The 22,149-nt window shown below is 37.6% G+C and overlaps 1 protein-coding gene across 36 annotated transcripts in view; it reads left to right on the forward strand.

Annotated features, from left to right (window-relative positions):
* Nucleotides 1-22,149, forward strand: part of LOC140281575 (receptor-type tyrosine-protein phosphatase delta-like) — a 339,321-nt gene that overhangs the window by 135,266 nt on the left and 181,906 nt on the right. For 35 of the 36 annotated variants that reach the window (XM_072376019.1, XM_072376023.1, XM_072376033.1 and 32 more), the window contains exon 7: nt 8,502-8,545. The exons of the other annotated variant lie outside the window; for it this stretch is intronic. The gene's annotated coding sequence lies outside the window, so the exon portion shown is untranslated. The remainder of the gene's footprint in view (nt 1-8,501; nt 8,546-22,149) is intronic. 36 annotated transcript variants of the gene reach the window in all.

Here is a 22,149-nt window from a genome sequence, read left to right on the forward strand (position 1 = left end):
TTTGTCCAGAGAAAGCAAAAAACTAAATTTCAATTTGTTTGACCCCAGAACAGTTTTCCTCTTTGCCTCAGTCTATTGAATGAGCTTTGGCCCAGAGAAGACAGCAGCCTTGCTACATCATGTTAACATATGGGTTCTTCATTTCATGAAAGAGCTTTTGACTTCATTTATGGATGGTATGATGAACTGTGTTCATAGACAATGAAGTGTTCCTGTGTCTATGCAGTGATATCAGTGACAGAATAAATCCCTCGATCCCTGGATTCCCTGGATCTTTTGATGCTGTCATTTACTGTAGATGTAGTCTTCACGATTTTACATTGCTGAACTTTTTATCTGAAATTGCTCCAAAATCCGTAGACGCAGTATTTTGCAGATTACTGAGGTTCTCTTTTTAAGCTAAATAATGTTACTGACCTGTAGTCAGTTATTTAATAGCAACATGTTCCCTCAGGTATTTCCTTTTAGCACTTCTGATTTTTTTGTCCCCACCTTTTTTGAGACATGTTACTACTGTCTTACTCAAGAAGAGTTAGTTAAAATGAACATAGTCTGAAAATGGAAACAAGCAGAATCTCCTGTGTCAAAGTTGGTCCACACTAAATTCCTGCCTTGGATTGTCTACCCTGATTTCACTGTGCAAACTTACCTCAATAACAATGTCACCTCCTTTGCTCCTGCCATATTTACATAATTACCCAGACATGACATAGTCATAATGAATTAATGCTAGTAGGGATGCATTTAATGGAAGAATAGTCACATAATATCAGTGTCAGATCATAACTGACAGACACTTGCAAACTAAATATGTGATACTAATTAAAGCAAAATCACAAATGAAAATCACAATATTCACTGCGTCTGGTCCATTTTTTTCCAAGTTTCTTGTGTTTTCTTAAGGCGGAATAGCTGAATTGTTTTCATGTGTCCCATTAAGCCTCGACGGCATAAGAAGTTTGAAAAAATGAATTTGTTATGTGAAATCTTTCTGAAAAAGTCAAAAATGAATTAGTGATGAAACAACACAGAGAAACACAATGGAAGAAATATAAGAAAAAACTATAAAGAAAGAACAAACGACAGACAGACCCTTTGCAAAGACTCCTCTGAAAGTTGAGTTGTTTTGGTGAGGTAGTGATGATAGAGTATGTGAGATCAGTCCATGCTCAACCAGACATATCACAGGAAGAATGTTTTTTAAGGTCATGAAATGTTCTCAAATAAGAAAGGGTTTTTGCACTGCCAAAATCATCCAATGATGATCTCTGTAATGTAGCTTTACTGCCAGATTAATGCATCGGTTGAAATAGACTTACATTAAAGCAATAAAACATTTGAATTTATTAATTAATAAGAGTTAAAATCACTGAATGGGCACTGGATTCTTATCCATAACTTCCAAGCAGCCATAATGTGATCAGGAGCAAATTCTCAGTGTTATTTCCCAAATTTAAACAAGGTCTGAAATGCTAAAGCCTGCTCTGAGAGGAGTAAATCCCTGACCTGATCCGGTGCAGTGATGTAGCTGAAGAAATACATTCAGTCAGGTATAAATATTGCACAGTGAGTACACGGAGGGCTTTTTGGCCAATGAATTATTACGTAGTCCAGTGGCTTCGTGCCAGCCTCAAAGTATATCTCGCTCAGCTTCACCCTGCAATAAGCTGTGGCTGGGGAATTGTGGTTATAGGCACGCTACACATAACTGCCAATGATACTAGGAATCCATCACTCTCATCCCACATGTTGTGCTTTGCTTACACGTAAGCAAACTCAGCGACAGTACATTTAATAGGCAAACAGATAAGGCAGCATAAAAGTAAAACTTACCTGGTAAAAATGTTAAGGAAAGATATCCTAATATTTGACTATACTAAATATCTAACATGTAGACTATTAGGTGTTTTCGGTATGCGGAAGCAAGATTAAGAGTGTGAATGCTCGCTGAATTGAATGCTTCAAAAGTACAATAAATTGTTCCATCTTCCTATGCACATGTCTCAGAAGAGCAAATCTAGATGAGTGATGAAGAGTCTGTTTGATCTACGTCACTTGAACAAGGCTTTGAAATTAGTCCGACCTTTTGAGTTTTCCTGCTAAGTCGTGTTTTATTTGCATATGACAATCTTGTAACTCAGCAGAGCATGAAGTTAATAGTTAATACATCTGATTGTACTCATACAAAGAGAATGAAAGGAGATCAAAATAAGCATCTAAATGGGAAAAGGACTTTTGCTCGGAGCACTGCATTGTCAAACTAAAGACATGCCAGGCAGGTTGGGTCTTTCAGTGATTAGCAAAAAGCATAATCCCCAGACTGCTGACACATTTCTTTTAAAAACTGCATGTCTGAGAAAGACAGATATGCTTTGGAAAAGGAATCAAGTCTGTTTCAGGCCAGATAGCAGTCTCTGCTAAGCCACAAATAGACAGGATTAGAGATTGGCGCATTGGCCATAGAACTTTCGAAAAAAAAAAAAAAAAAGACAATATCAAATGATTAATGAAAACTTAAGATAACCTCCAAATTATTTACATGCTTCTTGAATATGTAATTTGAACCAACAAGGCTGTTCAGAAGATGTGTTGTGGGTTCAATTTCATAGCTTTTCCTAATTTGTTGTTATGAAGCCGCTAATTCTTTAACATTACATTGCTATTATGATTATGAGGAAACAAGCATAGAAAATTAATTTTATTTTCTCTGCGAATAATTTTCTGAGAAGAGGAGCCAAGGCAGTGTGTGCATTTAATGAAATGCACGGATTTGTCTCAAGGCGCCATGGATGAGGTACTTAAGTCTTGTGCATATTTCATGACTGTTAAATGCACGCTGGCTCCTCATAAGTCTTGTTACAGGTTTTATAGATATCCTGTTGCCTTTTCAAATGTACTGTGAGGTGTTTCTGTAAGCAACACTGATTATTACTTATGGACTCATTGTTTATCATAACATATCACCATGCAAACTGTGGCAAATGTCCATATGTTTGATTCGTCCACAATTTCCCAAAAAAAACTGTCTCTTTCCGTGGCCACATTTTGTAGAAATGCTTATGTAGCACAGAACTATGCCAGATTGAAATGTAGCCATCACGTTTATATGTTCTCTGTTTTGTTGCCAAAAGTGACTGTTATTGCCAAACTTTATCCAGTATGATATAACCACAAGATGGTGCTATGCCGCAACACTCTAATATGTGTGACCTACTGCAGTCACATGTTTTATTTGCATTGTTAAATGAGAGGATTCCGTTCACTTTGATTTCCTGCAGCTTCAATGACATGAACAGAAATTGATTCTGAGTCTATCTAATGATCAGTAGTTTTACATCACACTAAAAGATCTTCCTCGATCATTTTCAAAAGGTTTGTTGTAGTATTTTTAAGTTATTGCAAGAACATATAGATCCTTTTTTAGGGTTTGTATGCGACAACAAAACCAACCTATTGAAAATCTAATTGTCTAATTCATTAAATGATTTGTTTCAATTCCAACCCAGGTTTCTTGTTCTTAATAAGACTAAATGACTGGATTTATACATCAGAGGGTCTCATTAAGAAAGATCAAACTGAATGTCTGAGTAAAATAAAGAGAAGAAGTGAACATTCAGGAAATTATAAATTGTGAGGATTATAAAGTAGTTTATAGTGAAGTTACAGTGAAATCCAGTAGATGGCAGTCTGTCATTACAGAAGCTTCCCTCGGTCTCTTCAACAAACCACATTTCCTCTTGTGGGTGTGCCTCATCATTCGGAGAAGTTCTTTAGAACATCTTCTCCAGGCAGTATGATGGGTGGATGCAAAGTGACAGTGCAAATAAACTTTTATTGGTGCTTTGATTAAGTCCAAAAGCTATTTGTATGTATGGGTGTGTATGTATACAAGAATTTTTTAAAAATGGTCGTTGCCTGAAAAAGTCACATCCCCTTTCTCAAACACATACTTCAATAATATTTTTCCTTCTTCATTTTTTCCCCTTATATCTCTCACGCTCCATCTCTCTCACTTTTACAAAGCCGAATGGCGTCACCACCCACCACTCGCACTCATGCACACATCGTGCATTTCACACAAACACACACACCTCCTCGCCATCTGTCTGTGCAGCAGCCCGTGCCTCTTGCACTTGGAGCAGTTGGGGAGCAAAGGGAGTGAAAGAAAAAGAGTCTCTTGCCTCTCTAGTGCTGAATCCCAGTTCCCCTTTTCTTTCTCCTGCTGTGTTGTTGTCTATCAAATGGTCTCACAACATCATGCAGTCTGCCGATGGGCTCTCCCTACTATTGTGTCACCTGTACACTCTGCCGTCATGCAAGTGCATTTCAGCTTTATTCATTAACTACAGTAAAATTTCCTCTCAAATATTGGAGCTCAGTTGGAGGAACAACAAACAAAGTTGAACAGCTAATTTATTAAAAATCTCCATAGAACAGATGGCACAATTACAGCCTCTATTTCTTTACCTGCAGAAATATTTAGCGAAAGTGCAGAAAGTGAATATTATCTTACCTCTGCCACAGCTCAAAGGAAATAGAGGGATATTTCTCTGTATAATAAAAATAATATTATTAGATATAACAGCAACAGTTTAGTGGACATAAAATACACAAAGTCAGCAATTGGAGTAATTTTTTTCAGTATATGTATATATATATATATATATATATATATATATATATATATACACACATTAAAGTGGGTCGAAATGAGTCACCTTTCTCTCAGCCTCTGCCATTTAAACAGTAAGCAAAAGAGCCTTCATAACAGTGCAATTTTCAGCCGGGTGATAAGAAATGGCAGCTATCAGGAAGGCGCACGAAGCTGCATATAACTGTTATTGTGTGTGTGTATATAAAAATTGATTTATGTGACCTATCACTTAGCAGGTGCAATAGGTGGATGAATACTAGCTAATATAATATTATGGAATAAATGGAGGTTAAGGAAAGGGCCAGGTGCTGCCACAAGGTGAAAAAATATGTTCAAAGTCCAAAGGCATACTTCTGTAAACTTTTTTTTATGTCTAAGTACAGATAATCAATTTCTGTTTGGAAAAAAAATAAATAAATAGAAGATATTCATATTCCAATGCAATATATGGGACTTAGCAGAAGGTCATTATGAAAGTTTTCCTCTGACGCCCCTATGACTTAAAAACTAAAAAATCCAAAGTACATGAATTTTCCATGTGGAACCACAATATCCTTATGGAACTCTAATTTTCTCAAAGCCACTAATCATACATTATAAACTGAATCAGTAAAATGGTCAAAGCTTGAATTACCAGTAGTCTTCTTTTTTCTTTTTTATATGAAACATGGCTCTTAATTCCAGAGAATGAGGGTAATGCTCAGTTAAATTTACGTTATGAGCCATATTTCTTTGTGAAGGTAGAAGCAACTGTTGATTGAGATATCATTCCATCACTTTTATCCATACACACGTGGAGATTCTCAAAGCATATCAGTTAATTGTAATGGGTAAAAATAGGACTAACTTATCTAATTGTGGCAAAACACAGCTTTAAATCCAGTACACATACACCACTGCAGTTATCTTTGTTTATAACAACTTGATTATAATGTTTCTTATCCTGCCCACAAAATAATTCAAAATCTAGAAAAAATAAGACACATTTCCCTCCAAATTGTTTTCTGTTGGTGCTTGGTCTGAAAAGCTACTTTCTTTTTTTAATACACCCCCCCACCCATCGCCCCCCCCCCCCCCCCCCCCATTAAATGCAGAGTGTAGAAATAAGCTTGACGGTAGGAAACTGCCTCATGTTTACCCCTTGGCGCAGAACTGATGCCATGTCCAGACTTGTAAATCAGGCCCATTGAGGTAGCGTAATGTCGATGATTATGACAGCCAGTCGCATGGGAGTGATAGAGGGATGTTGAGTTATGGGCTTGGGGAGGATGCCCAGAATTGAAGAGTCACACAAATGGAGAAGCACTTTTACCAAAACACCAGTCCCCAGACGGGAACTAATGCTGCAGTTGGCGGCTGTGCAGCTCAAATGAGTGAACATTAGCAGTTCAAAACTCAAAGAATGGTGAAATGTTTATCGTTTTTTTTACAGTTCTGCAGTTTTACTCTACAGCTGATAATATATAAAACTATTAACATAAACACACTGACAGACTAAAAGATTCACAACAGATCACAACATAGACAATATCTTGAAAGTGTTTTGTGTTGCACTGGCATGCAATTTATCATTTAACTAGATGACTTCAGGCTTGCAGGTCCATTCACTTTATTACACAGAAAGTGCTGTTTGGATTCTGTTTTATTCAATCTACTCCCCTTTGTGGAAGAACGATCATTCATTCACATTGATTGTCAGCCATGATAATATAATCAGGCGTAAAGCCTGACAAGGCTGGCCGGTCCGATAGATCAGAGCTGCTGACAGCAGAGCTATGCACAGGTCATAAACCCTCACCTTCCCTGTTTGACCCCACATCAATTTGCCTCTTTCCAATATGAATGCAAATAACAGCGCATTTTTGGTGACATGTTTATGGTTATCTCTGTATCTCCCCTCGCTCAGCCTGCTGTGCCTAAATGTGCTGATGTTACTGAGCTAATGGGATTGAAAAAGGTAACCTATTGCTCACGAGTGGTCAGCTTGCCATTGCACACTCCTGCAACACCTCCCCCAAAGCAAAAACAGAAGCAATAGCATATACCAATGCTTGCACATATACACACATACAGTATGCATTCCTACATGTCCTCTACCCCAGTCACTTGTGTATGCATTGAGCTGATAAGTACCACAGTTCATTTTCCTCATGGCAAAGCACAGTAAAAAAAAATGGGGAGTAATAATTGCTTGGAGGGGGGTGGGTTGTGTGTGACTATGGGGAGGAGGGGGCAATATGAGGATGGCTAAATATGCTTGATTGCCTCCTAAGCTTCGGTCCTGTGTAATGAAATACGGCGTCTATAGACCAGGCTCCCGTGCGATAGCTTTCTTGTCACTTGCCTTTTTTTCCCCTATGCACCCTTACACTCTTATGCTCAGGCACTTTCATTTTTGCTAGTCGGTTGGCATTGTTACAGAATGGAGTCCATCAAAGCATCTGTTGCCATTGAACAGCTATCTTGGCTATGATGTAATAATTACGGAGGCTAGATCCAGTTTAATTGAGTATTCCTTACCGCACCAAAACGGCAAGTGCCTTAATATTTGTCTGTTCTACAATTTAATTTGCAGATTCATTTGCATGAAGAGGGTGTATTGAGAGAAACAAAGATAACAAGGGACTCACAAGTGATTAGGCCAGGTTTTAGGGGGTAAGAAGCAGCCATATCCTCATCTGGATAATTGTGATCATTCACATATTAGAATGGTCAAAGTGATGCAAATAGATTTCAAGATATCTTGTTTTCAATCTGGCCACCCACTGGCTATCATTTGAGACTCAGCCTATGGGGGCAAGGGCCATCCAGTATTGCCAGTGAGTATCCAGAAAAATAATATGTTGGCATATTCTGCACAATCATGGCAGCTAGATGTTTAAATAAACAAATACATAAATGAATAAGTCTTTGTCAGACCACTGACAGTTGTTCCATGATTTTACTCATTGTATGCATTGACTGGTCAACACAATTCCTCGTATTAAAGTCTTATCCCTTGCTTACAAATGCTGCATATTTAAATACAAATATCTGTTTGTGGAGATTAGGTTGTGGGCATCCATTTCTGCTTTTACATTAAAAAACAAATCAGCCAACTACATTCACACAGAAAATTGACTCTGAATTAACTCGAATGAGAAGTTTTGGGCAGAAAGACTACTGTAATCACGACATTCATAATTATCATTGCTAATCATCTCATTTGAATGCTATAAAGACCAACAATAATCTTTTACAAGATAATGAGTCAAATTAAAGCTCATCCAGTGTAGCTAAAAAAAGAAAAGGCACGTTTTTTTTTTCACCCCAGCTCACTTTTGTTGTAGCAACCCAAAGTACATTTCTTCCTGTGTTTAAATAACCAGCTAATCATTTACAAGAATATTAGTCCACAGGCTTATATAGGCACAGCAGCATCTGCAAAAGCATTTAGCAAGTGAATAGCCTGAGAAAATCTTCCCAACACATTGAACAGACTTAAGAAAAACATTTTTTTCCCTCTTTTGCTTTCAGAAAAAGTCACAAACGTAATTTGTTGTGCTACTGAAAGGGAAATGTAATTATGCTTGTTTTCATAATTCTCAAAGTCAAATCAGCAATTGTGTGTGCGTCAAGTGAAATGTGGTTGCAAAGCAGGCATTTCATGTATTTTTTAATACATTATTATATACACAATCATGCAGCATAAATGAACTAATTATATCAACAACACAGCTATAAGAATTTTTTAAGATAAGAATTAGACAAAAAATGAAAGTAGGGCTTTATCTATCTTTTTTTTTTTTTACTTTTCATAGACGGCTTGACTTAGCAGTAAATCCCTGTTCCTCTCTGTCTTTCTCAGTTATGCAGCTGAGATGTCAAACACAGGATGACACTGGGGGGCAGGTAAGAAGCTGAAAAGAAGAGTAGAGTACAAGACTGTTCTGACCTCTGTTTTGCATCATTCGCTTAAATATCATGTGATGCATTAAGAGTGCTCATATGCTATGTTTTATTAATGTCTTCAAATTTGTCAGCTGAGAATTTAAGCTGCTCGTGTCTCCAAATATCCATCTTTGTACAAAAGAGGAATTGTACATTCTGAGTGCTGAGACAGCTCAGAGAATATGTCAAGTGATATCCAATCAAGCGCTAAGCTCAACTCCTGCTCAATCCTTCCCAACTCCTGACCTGCAGCTGTGCAGAGGGAGCAGACTATCTCTGGCAACCTAAACCTTTTTAAAGTGACTGAGAGAGTAAGGGAGACTGACTGGCACTGATGGGACCGGACTGGGACTGTGCAATGCCGTGCTGCAGTGCGCCCAGGACTCAGAAGCCTGATTGATAGAGTGTGATGAGACTGTCACTGAGCAAGGAGAGCAGTACAGAGATAGGCTAGATGGAGGGAGGGAAGTGGGTTGACTAGGGGAAAGAGATAGGGAGAAATAAATTTGAGAACATGTGAAGGATGAAGTGGGGGAATGAAGTGGCTGGATGGAATGTGTTTCAAACACAGAATGGGGGTCACTGTCAGAGAGGTGAGTCAGATACAGAAAGGCTGAAGGCTTCACTTATATGTCAGTTCGATGTGGCATAGACAGATTTGTTCAATATATAATGGTGAATATTTGAATTTGAAATCAATTGCTTCAGATTTTAAACGAACAACAACAACAACAAGGTAAATGTTTTGCTCAGCTCGGGTACCAAGACATTTGGAGACCTTTAATTTCATCTGCTGTGATTTTGCTGTTCTGTGTTTCCTTCTCTTCACCAACGCCAGCGCAGTCTCACCACGAAGCGTGTAATACTGTTGGTATGTTTGTCCACATGTTCAAAACATTGTAGTTTCACATTCCATGGTTGTAAACTGTGAGATTGAAACACATCCCTTGCAGTTGTTTTTTCTAAGGCAGCATTCGTGTGATGTAACAGGAGTCAAGACCCATGGATATTAATTAGTTTAAGCCCTAAACTTTATGATTCTGACAAGACATCAGATCTTATTTTTTTTGTTTGTTCGTGTTTTTTTTAACATTTGAATACTTATTATGTATAGTCAATTCTTGTACACATACAATATATAATTCCTATAAATGTTTGCATTGAAATTCTGAATTCAACAAGGACACAGGTCGACATTCGAAAAGGTAATTTTGTAGTTTGATAAAAACTAAAAGCAGAAATCAATTCACCACAAATGTGTTGCTGAAGTAATGTGAGGATTACTCAGTACATATGCAGCTCTATGTCTGAATACATAATGTATATTCCTCAGAATATAATATCCACCTGTAGCAGCTTAAGCGTAGTTAACACTTTTTTAGTTTTGTTCAACAAATTATGTCACATGACTGATGCTTGAAATGAAGCATGCTTACTTAAAAAAGCAACATGAGATGTTATCAGCTTGGCTCCTTCCAGAACAATAAAAAACATAAGAATTCCAATAATAAAATAAAATAGTTTGACACATAGAAGTAAAATAAAGTATTCGGGCACAAACAAATCCTACTTTAACGCACATTTCCAGTTCAGTATTATGTCCATGTGAATATCGTAAACCGTTTACTGGGTTGTTTGTTAGTTTATCACAACCTACTTTGGACACAATATTAGATCTTGTAGACACATGGCATGTTGGCAGTGAATGGAATACAGGCTGAGTTAAAGTTCTGTTCTGGGAATTCCACAGTTAGTGATTTCAGACTCAATAAAGGCACCATGTTTTACTTTTATCCTAGCCTGAGGAAAGACGGCTGACTCACCAGAATGCCAAAGTTATTATTAGTGCCTCACATGTGAGGAGAAAAACTGTGTGTATGCGCTTGTCAGTCTATGAAAGACAGAGCATGAGGCAGAGCTCCAGCAGCAGTGGTAAGTGCATGCAGGAGCAGCATGAGGAGCTCTTATCTGCTACCTGCCAAGCTCTGACCAGGGCCCTGACTCCTGCACCCACTCTCTCCCTCTGCCTCTTTCCAGCCAGGCTTCCCACCAGTCTGCTATAGGCAAGGCAGCCAGGTGAAATGAGCAATTCCCATTCAGGGACAGGAGTGCTGCACAAACTCTGAAAATGGCTGCTCACTTTGGCAGATCAATGCACTCTCTTTCCTTCGTGCACTGCCACTGAGTGATAGCCAGCAAGAAAAAGAAGGGGGTGGTGAGAGGAGTAGAGAGAAGGGAAAGGTGTTTCTGTATGTGCTGTTTGTTTGTGTGTATGTGAGTGGGTGAGAGAGTGTTTTTGTGTGTGCGCGCACGCGTGTACGTGCATGTGTAGAGGGTGTTTGCCGGGCATTTAATGATATTTGCCATGGCTGCCCTGACTGAGTGCAGTTGGAGGAAAATGTGAGGTGCTTTGCATAAACTCAAAAGACATGCAATATTGCTGTTCCCCTTTGGAGGAAAAAGTGCAGTTACCAGTCTCACCGGATATGAGAATATTCAGCCACTCAACTGGAATTTTTTCCAATATGAATGATATTAGTAACAATCGTATTAAAATGCTTAGTGATGCCAAAATGAACTCCATACTTCTACAGTGATGAGCCACATATGTCATATAGTTATAGCATAGACCATTTTGCATTTATTACTTCAAAATTGTGACATGAAATATGAATAATGTCAAGTAATACTCTTCCAGATAACCACACAGACTCAAGAAACAGCAGGTTTTTTTATTAATTTAAATACACTACATGTGTATTTGGTATGTTGTGTCTGGGTCAATATTGATAATTTGCGGAATTTCAGATACATTGATTTTATAGATCAGGGTTGCATGAGAACTGATATAAACTTAACCTATGATACCCAATACAGATGAAGTAAAAGTATACAGTATCTTAAGTTGTTTTAACACAACAACTGAAATGTTCTAGCGATGTTCCAGAGCCATGGGATGGAAAAATGCAAATGTTTGCAACATTCACTCTGTACTTCTTGCTGAGATTTTCCACCCAGCCTCCTAATAGAATCTCCAGAACATGAGTGGGTGTGATGATGGACATACGTGTCAACAAATATTCTGAAGTTTGTTCTTTCTACTTTCTTGTTCTTTGTTTGTTCTTTCACTTGTGAATATGAACAGGTATATTTTTATTAATTTTCTTGTCTTTGTAAGTTTTAGGTGAATTATCTAATTATTACAGGGTTTACGGTAGAGTCGTGGCCTACAATGATGAGACATTATGAAGGTTAACTGCAATTATTTGAATAACCAATAACCACCTATAAACATTTCATGATAGTGACAATCCTACTTAAAACTGAACTAAAGCAGTAAACAGTAAAAGCAATGTGACATTCTTTGTTTTGTACTATGAGGATGGCAAAGAACCCCACTGATTTTCCTACTTGATTGGTTAAATTACATCAAACACCATAACATTTCTGTAAGTAAACAACATACACAATTAAACAAAAAAGTTACTTTTTTTGTCGTTTGAATGTTGTTTTTTCTAAAATGTTAATAATATAATAAGCTTTTACTTGTCACTATTGCTTTCAACAAAATTGCAAAAGAGTGTTTTCAGTCCTGAGATCTTTGACGCTTCCTTTTCTGCAAAATTATCAACATCTTTACAGATTGAAGGCTTCCAAGCTGTTATCCATCAATCACCATCCAGATTTTTAATGCAACTTGGGTCTGAACTCTGGCAGGGTCACTTCAAAATGTTGATATCGAGTTATTTCTTTCAATTTTCAGTCTTTGTGTAAGGACTATTGCTGCTCAGATTTCTTTGCAGATTCTCTGATATCTCATTGACCAAGACGATCTAATGTCCCAGGATCAACAGCAATAGATGAGTAATCCTGATACCGTCATCTAAGGATAGACATTCCAGTGGGTATAGTATAAAGCTGGTCCCTATTGATGCTGACCAAGGAGAACTTTTAAAAAGACTTTTTAAAAAGGTTTTTTTAAAAAAGATGGAGAGTAGTTATAATTCTTACATGACATTTTCTATATGTTTTTTGCAAAAATTAAACAAGTGTTATTATAATTCATTCTAGAAGTAACTGACTGTTAGAATAAAAAACCCTACCACTCAAAATTTGGCATATTTGTAAATAACTTAATTATTCACATTAATTTAGTTTCTCACATATTAAAATAATCATATTTTGCTTGACTTGTAATATAACTTAACAAAATCTCCAATATACTTCTTTACATACATGTATTTTAGTCCACAGCTTCCCTCCAAGGACAGCAAAAAGCTGTAAACATAAATCATCATGGTTACATGCATAGCTGAGTCAAACTACAGGCCGTATGTCCGTCGTCGCGACGCTGTGGACTACATGAGAAAACATTCAAGTCATTTAGCCATCATTCATATATACAAGCTAGGTACCGCTGAATTTATTGCACAGATGTTGCCTTTAAGATTCTTGAATAGTGATGCTTTTTCAGCTGACACTGGTTATAAAATTTGGGTTTTATTAGAGCAGAGCAACAGTGGGGAAATGCTTTAAGCAATCGTGAGTTGACATCATGTTCATGGGCCAGCTGTCTGTCAGAGGAAACAGAAAAATATGGGAATGAGGCGAGCTTCATTTGGGATTCAGTTGTATATGATAAAGTTTTACTGATTTTACAAAGAGATGAAAAAAGACTCCATTTGAGTCTAGTTAAGTGTTTACATGCAATTTGATCCACAACCACATTATCCGGGCCTGTTAGTTCCGCTTTGAGAGGCTTGATTACATGTGCATTTGGTCGGACTATCACGTTTACATAGATTTTAAAAGTCCGGTTTTGGACGAGCATATTAGTTGGATTTTTTTATTTTTTTTGTCATGTAAATGTGTTTAGTAGGGGGCCTGATTAAAATTACTCAGAAAATTAAATCACTTCACTCCCTCTTGTATATCACAAAGGACCTGTAGTCTCTAAGCAATACAGACCTCTTCAGATTAATTAAAATGTGCCTGCCAATCCTAGGCTGACTTACAGCAACATAATGAACACAGTGTAAAAAGCATGACCCAAATGATTATTTGGGGATCCAGTTTGAACAAGAACGTATACAAGTAGTTGACCTGATTTTCATTATGCATATAATGTAGGAATGACACATTTTACAAATGAGTCATTATTACAACTGAGCCTTATTTATTTAATGGGACACATAACATAATGTGAATATCTTTAATACTTACACTTACTTTTCAGTCCATGTGAATTCAAAGTGAACACTTACTGACAAATATATATCCTCTCCATGCTTTAATAGGTAATGTCGACGAGGATTCTACATGCCAGTCTCATATTGAAGAATATATTGGTGAATTTTTTGTCAAAGCATGAAACAGTTAAATTGGTCAACAGTACAAAGCATAGCAGTTTAACACTAAACTCTCAAATGTACAATCACAATATTTTTTCAATTTGTTCCCTACACAACTATAGCCTCAGATTCATTGCAACATGCGCAGCAAATCGACATCCTATGTCTCCATACCTGAATTTTGTTATACTTTGAACATATTCCTATATATGATAAGTTTGTTCATATTTGTGTTGTACAATGTTTTCAATAGCCATTGTACTTTTCGACCCTCCCATTGGCTATTCTTTCATTTTCTAATGTGCTCTCATCCGCAAAGTGTTGAAAATACGTGGTTAGGATTAAATAAAATGTACCGTATTTTCCGCACTATAAGGCGCACATAAAAGTCTTAAATTTTCACAAAAAACGGCCGTGCGCCATATAATCCCGTGCGCTTTATGTGTGGACCAGATTCCAAAATCTGTCACGGATACGGCCATTTTGAATTTACCGCGGGGAGCACCGAGTGTTCATTGGGGCATTAATCCCCATCTGCATCACTCACCGCTCTCCCTTCGCGCCGCTCTCCGCCACGTTCACTTTTGCCGCGCCTCTTCGCCCCGGTACATTGGAAAGGAATGGCAACTGGCCACTTCCATCACTGCTTTGCGTTAGGTGTGAATCCAGGGTCAGGCGGATCCCAGCCATTCACTCTGAATGGGGCAAAGATTGTATGGAGCTCGTACTTAGCAATTGAATCCTGTCATCATTAATGCTTTTGCCCATGTCCCAGTGAGTGTCTGTTCTTCAGTCTGAGATGGGTGATGCAGACTGACGTGCAATTTATAAGTTTATAAGTGTAAAAACGACCGACAATGTTGTACTTGACCATCGGACCATTTCCCGCTGACACAGGGACGTAATACATACACTACATGTGCTGGCAGTGATAAACCAATCGGAGAACATTAGGAAATAAGTACACCTTATAATCAGGTACAAAAATGGACCCCATAATTGAGGGTACGATTTATAATCAGGTGAGCCTTATAGTGCGCAAAATACGGTACATGTTTAGGTATATTTATTACAAAATACATGGTTACTGCTTACAAATTTCACTATTTATGCATGATGATTCCTTTTTTTGTCACGTGAGCGGTGTGTGACAGAAAACAACAGCCAAGAGATATGTTATCACCTCAGAATTTATGGATTGTGAAACCTCCATGCATTAGACAATTGGACAGATGTACATATTATATGTTCTCTAAGACTGTGCTATCATTTCAGTGACAAATGTGATACACAAACTGATTTAACCCTTAGTGTCAGGGCTCAGGGAGACAACCTATTACAAACCAATTTGGTCACAATTCAGTTTTTTCATATATTATATAGCTATTCTTTGTTTTAAAATGTAATCTTTCATCCTATTTCCAAAACCCTGCCTGTCTGAAGTCTCTCAACATCAATGGATCCTGAGTTAAAGATATAGTCAGACCTTTGCAGACATGACAGCAATAAAGTGCACTTGATTATATGGTTGAAAGTCTGGTCAAAAAGACATGGGAGCACAGGAGAAGGAAAATAGAAAAGAACACAGTCTCTCAACTTTGATCACACTGAAAATCTTGTTAGAAAGTCCCATTTGTGTGCAGTCTTGACAGAGGAAGGTTGAATCTTGGTCATCAGCTGTCAAAGCAGTAATGAACAGTGTTTAGTAGTAATACTATGCGCTGCCACATTTCAGGGTGTGAAATGTCAACGTGTCTATTTTTTCCCGAGCTACTCAGAGGCTACATTGTCAAGGCTTTGGATGTAAACAGCAGGAAAAGAGAGGCAAGACAACCACATAAAACTTTCTCCATTTCACCCATTACAGTCAGAGTGAGTGGAAGAGTGGTCGAATGTCAAGCCTAGAAGAAAAGAAATGCTTGCAAAGGATAGAAAAAGTGGGTTAAAAATGGATTCCATTTTGCAGGCACATAATGGTGGCTATTAAACAAAACTGAGAGAAAAAGCATGAGAGGGAGAAGGGGTCACAAAAGGACACGAAAAGACAGACAGTGAACACAAGACAGACAGGAGGAGAGACACCTGCTGTTGCATCACCTGCTGTAATAATAGTGTTGACATTCAAATAGAAAGCTCTGACAATAGGAGGTATAGCTGAGGCAGCACTCGCTATTCAAATAGACAGAACACATCAGGAAATATTAGCGAGCGTCAGGACTTTTCATTGCACACATTCAAAACCACTTGACCCTTTGGCATACCACAAGTGCTTATGTATTATAACTGAGTGCATGCATCTGTGTGCAGGCAAACAGGCAAAGATTACACATTAAATATTCCTCTTGAGTCTTTTTCATTCTGTATAGGCTGAACATTTAAGGCTATGAATGGAACAATATTGGTATTGTACTGTTGTTTACACATGTAAATGCAAGTTAATTATTTCACTGCCTTTCAATGAAATTGATTAAATCAGAGACTTAACATATAAAGTTTGTTTTTCCTGACTACCGTTCCAATTCTACTCATAATCCACTCTTTGATTCTCTCTGTCATGGTATCTTAAATACCCCAGTTAGATATAATTTAAAAAATAAATGGATCATTGCTTTGCAAATTCTTCCTTCTCTCTCTTACATGCACCTCACATGTCCCCAAAGGGCCTATCAATCAAAATCGGATTCAGCTGATACCACATTCAGCATTGAACATATTGTTTTCCCTTTTAAGTACTCAGCATTCTTTTGTATCAGTGTAGACCTGTGTTGATTGGAGTAGAAACTTTTCATGTTGGAACTCAGTGGTGTTTGAAGGACTGCAGATATCAGCAGATCCTTGCTGATGCAAATGTCAATACCTATTATAGTAAAAACAATAGTCAATGCAGTGCTCTTACATGACCAACTCTAGACGTGACTATGTTCAAAAGTTATGGCCTTTTTAAGCTGCACTTTGACAATGAATTTGATGGTTTAACAGTACTCTGATTGCCATGATGGGGAGAAAAGTAAGAGGGATGAGCTTCTGGAGAAGAGCTCTGTGTCTTGACCATACAGAGACTAAACTCTTTTATGGCTGGGTTTTCCATAGTCTAGAATGATTGGCTCTTTGCTGTCAATCCTCTCTAAAAAAAAAAAAAAAAAAAAAAAAAAGGTTTCTACCACAGAGATCAGTACCTCTGGTTTAAATCACTTCACATAACTCAGATGGCCTTGACATAAATATCTCCGACTAATTGTTCTGGGCTTTTCTTTTCTTTTCTTTTCTTTTTTTTTTCTTTCTAAAGCAGAGGTCTGAGTTATTCTGCACAATAGTTGACAGCTGAATTTGGGAAGTTAAACATTTGTCTACATCACAGGTAGAAATGCATATGTGTTTCACATTATTTTAATTTTGAGAGCTGACTTTATATACAGAGAATGAGAAATGCAAGATCAAAGTGCTATTGGTTGCAATGGAAAAGCGATACAACAAATCAGAGGGAAAAAAATGTGTCCCATCTGTACAGTATCAAATCAGGAATGCCCCCTGTTAGACAAAAGCTGGAACAGGAGTGGGAACATGCTTGAAAAATAGATGCAGAAGGACATATTCTGCCATAGTTAAGGAAACATAAACCCTCAGATCTGTCAGGTTCCCATGCTAGATTGCAGCTGCATTCCACATAGATAATTTTTCTTATTCAATCATTCTTCTTTATCAATTCATTTTTTTAAAATTATTTGCTTGAAATCTTATACTTGGACAGTGTATTTTTCTTCCATTCAGCGGTCATTCAGTCAGTACGTCAATCCATTACAAATCCATTTGTAAACTGCACTATTACATTTGGAAATCTCCTAACTTTAATATTACAGCACTTAATGAATTCAACTGTTGCACCAACATTTTGAATAATAACAAATGTTTGAAAAACAATGTTTGGGTATTACTCTAAACCAACTTCAGCACATACAGTTTGACAGCAACCCTGCAGAGACAAACTATCTGGAAACATAGGGCTCCAAATGTTCTCTGCTCCTATAGTATCAAAAAGATTTTATGTATTTTGCATCTCTTGATATTGCTGCATTTTGACTGCAGGTATTTTCTGTGAAAGAGACTATCCTCCTGTCCAAAATGTGCCCATCTTCATGTGGGCATATAAGGCAAATAACTTAATTCATAGCATATGTGACTTCTTGTCTGTGAGAGCAACTGAGGATGAAGGGTAACAAAGGTGTCTGTGACAGTGACTGTAATGTTGTAAAGAGAAAGGGTTTTTTAAGCCCCAACAATGTTTTTTTTTTATCCTACCAAAGTAGTTTTCATTTATGTGCCTAACCAAGTACTGTTACTGCCTACAACAAATAGGAAATGACTAAGTTTAGCCATAACTAATTGTGTTTACTCATATCCAAGGCAACCAGTAAATGGTGTTCATGTGCATGAAGGTCACATTGAAAAAAGAATGTATTTTATTTCAAACAATTGTCATACCCCACCCCCACATTTTTTCCTCATAAGGACATTGTAGCTTCTTACACGAAACACTTTAGATAGACGTCTGGCTTTGATGTATAAATGCTTATGCGAGTCGTATTTCCTTTATCATTATGAGCCATATTGAGGGGAATGAGCAAATGTCATGCAGTATATGGCCGTTTCAGATGGAGGGCTTTTTGCATTAGAGAAGTAACCTTTGGAAAGAGACTGTTTAAGCCATCAGCCACCCCACTTACATTCAAGTTAGCACTCGTTAGTTGGTTGATACAGTTAATGGTCACATGCGAGTGATGTATCCATTTTAAAAAAAAATAAAGCAAAAACCTAGATACATAATGCATGGAGACACTGTGCACAATTGCAATTTTTAGAAAGACAAATGGCAACATGTGTTCCTGGGACTGGGTTGACCAAGTATTTTATGTTCCCCTATAGCCTCAGTATAAACAGCAGAACAGAATCATTGAAAACCAGATTTGTGTTGCTTCAGCTTGTACTTCAACACTGTCACAACAAACCTTATTGTCATTGAGCTTGTCTCTTGTTAAATCGTATCTATACATGAAGGGAAATTATTAAAAAGAACGAGACTGATAATATCAGGAAAAAAGACGGCAAAGAAATGCTCCAATTCATATGAGAGAGCAGAGTAGCGCAGACAAGCTTGAGGAATTTCAGTGTTTTAGGGAAATAAGAACATGACAGAACTCCTAATAATCTTAGATGGAGCTTCCCAGCTTTTAAATGTCATGCCCTGACCACTAATACACAACAGAGAAAGTGGGCTAAATAAAACGAAAAAGGAAGCTGTGAAATATAATTCTGAATCCCTATAACGAACACAGTATCAGCCATCCTGGATCTGTACTTATTCATTCGGATGTTCTCATTTGTATCCACACCTGTGTCATTCACAGCCTTACGTCTTAACCTAATTTCATGGTCTATGGGTTTGGATGGATAGCCCCGCTGTAACTTTTACAAGAAAGGAGAGGAGAGAGAGTATTTTGTGTGTATGTGTGCATCTGTGTGAGTGTGTATACCTGCACAATAACACAATTGTGAAAGAGCAAGAGAGAAAAAAGAAGGGAGGACAATGAGCCGCTACAATAGCAGGTTCTAATCAATGCAAAATATTAACCTTTTAACCTTGTACTTTTCAGTTAGCAGAAATACATTAAGTCCTCTGAATAGCAGACAATAAATTGAGGTTTTATACACTTTCACTGAGCTTAACTCAACAACCATGGGTGTACCCATTTTGTGATAATGCACTGCAATTACAGTAAAAATCTACTAAAACACACAAGTTAAAGTGAGATAATATATTTCAGAGTTTGATAATAGCAAACAGAACCACCATTTAGGATCAAAATAACAGACAAACCATCCCCAAAAGGAAAATCTAGAGCAGAGAAAACCGGACTGAGAAAAGCAAATATTATGGCTGACATTGTAGGCTATGGAGAGCACCCAAACATCAACAAGATCACAACAAGAGTTAATATTCCTCAATTCAGTGAAATTCTCATTAATTGAAAATGATTCTAGGAGCTCCTCACCCAAAGACCTTTGTTGTCTGTGCAATTCCTCAGCATATTCTAAAGCAATGCCATTCTAGTTGGCCAGAGTATTTTCTGGTGTTACGGCTTATTTAGCCAAACCAGGCATGACACCAATTATACCGGAGGGAAATCGATTCCAGCAAAGCTCTCTCTGCTGAGACAAACAATAACATGATCAAAGAAACTGGATGTTTTGTTTGCAACAAGCAGCTAAATTAGTTTGTTCTTTAGAATTAGTTTTTAAGCCAGTCAAAATCTGTACTTCCTGATGCATTTAAGAGTCCTCCCCAGCATGGCCTGAGTGCATGGATATAAAGACACACAAATTAAGAGGCAAAAAAATACTTAAAAAATAAAAATTACATATATATATACATACAATGTATATAGCGTACATACAATGTATATATGTACAATTAAGAGACAGCTTATTTCATCATTCCGAAATGTTCTCTTCCAGTCAAGCCCACTTCAAGGCAGAATTTTATATAATTGCTTTTTTACATATTGATTGACAAAGTTAACATTTTATTGAAATAGTATGTGACTAACTGTAAATTGTTATGCCAAGTGTTGAAAATCTGGCAATGTTATTGGTCTTTACTTTGCACATTTTCACATTTCACTTTGATGCCAACATAACAAACGATTTTTTTAAAACTACTCTAATGTGCATTTGGCCTTTCATTGTATCAATAACTTTTAATTTACCCCTTCACAGGTCCCATAATTTAAAAATTCCTTTTTTATTTTATGTTATTTCATTAACTTTAACATTTTAAGCTTACTACCCCCTTTTCATTAGTGCCCTTTACTTATTTAAACACATTAGTCAAGAAAAGAAATCTAAATAAAGTCATGCAGTAAAGAAGATAAAAAACAACTGGAATTACTTTTATTTTTTAAGAAAAAGTCTGGTAGCTCTGATAGGGGTAACCTAACTGGTTTTCCATTGCAGGAAATATAGCCTCCAAACAAATAATTGTAACTGAGTATAACAAGGACTTCTAAGATCTTAGGGAATGTCGATGAAAAGAGTGCCTGAGTAAAAATGCGGTCCGGGCATACACAGCACCACGGATCAATCTGTCAACCTACAGTTTCTGATTCAGAAACAATGTCATTCTCAAGCAAGCTAAGAAAGCTAATTGGTACATCTGCAAACTCAGCGATGGTGTCTGCGCGGGTCCGGAACATGTCCCAGTCTCCTTCATTGAGCGTGTCCTGCAGCATACTTCAGCTCCCTAGTGGCTGGACTTTTACACCAAAAACTTTGTTCATATTCCAGTTTGAGGAAAATAGCACTGGAGTCAGATATTTCCAAATGCTGTATGTGAGACACCATTGTAGCCCTGCTTGTACGGTGTGTCACAGTGATCCAAACTACTACCTCTCATCGGACATGTGATATGCTGTAAACAATATGCTGCGATATGGTGTGAACACCACTGTACACGAGTGGTGCTGTAAAAGTTCAGCACCACTTGTCTGAGGTTTGCTTTGTGAAAGTCCCCTGGCACAATGAGAGCTGCGTTGAGTGTTTGTTTTGAAACTCACTCAGCACATCCTGAAGCTCAGACAAAGCCATACCCCTGTTTGCTTGGAGTTGGATGTGGACCACCATGGAGATAACCAAGGTGAACTCAGGAGGCAGGACACTTTATGCTCAGATGAGGTGAGCAGGAGCTGGAGGCAATTGTAATGCTCCTGGTGTCGTACCACTTGTTGTTCACCATGAAACAGTGTCCGTCGTCTGGCTTTGTTAGACTAGATGTTAGAATTCCTCATATCTCCCAGGAAAGTAACTCCAGCTCTGAGGTCATCCAGCTTGTTCTTCAATGACTGTACAGCAGGACACTTGACAGGGGTGTGCAATGAGCTTGCTAACTCAGTCTGCTGCGGACGCTACTGTGTTTCCCTGATGCTTATTTGTTATTTGCTGCAGGTCAGAGTCACATCTGTTGTTGTCGTTCAAGCCACGTAGTATTTAGGCCACAACGGGCCATGTTGAAAAGTGTATGAAATAAAAAGTGAAATCTGATTTCCCATGCCCAGGAACATTTTACTATCATAACATACCATACTTAATGCCCAAATTTGAAAGAACAAGTCCTCCAATTGAAACAACCATATAGTTAATTTGTTTAAACCCCTAATTCCAACT

This window comes from Leuresthes tenuis, unplaced genomic scaffold, assembly GCF_036924035.1.
Source record: "Leuresthes tenuis unplaced genomic scaffold, fLeuTen1.0.hap1 SCAF_22, whole genome shotgun sequence".
NCBI lineage: Eukaryota > Metazoa > Chordata > Actinopteri > Atheriniformes > Atherinopsidae > Leuresthes > Leuresthes tenuis.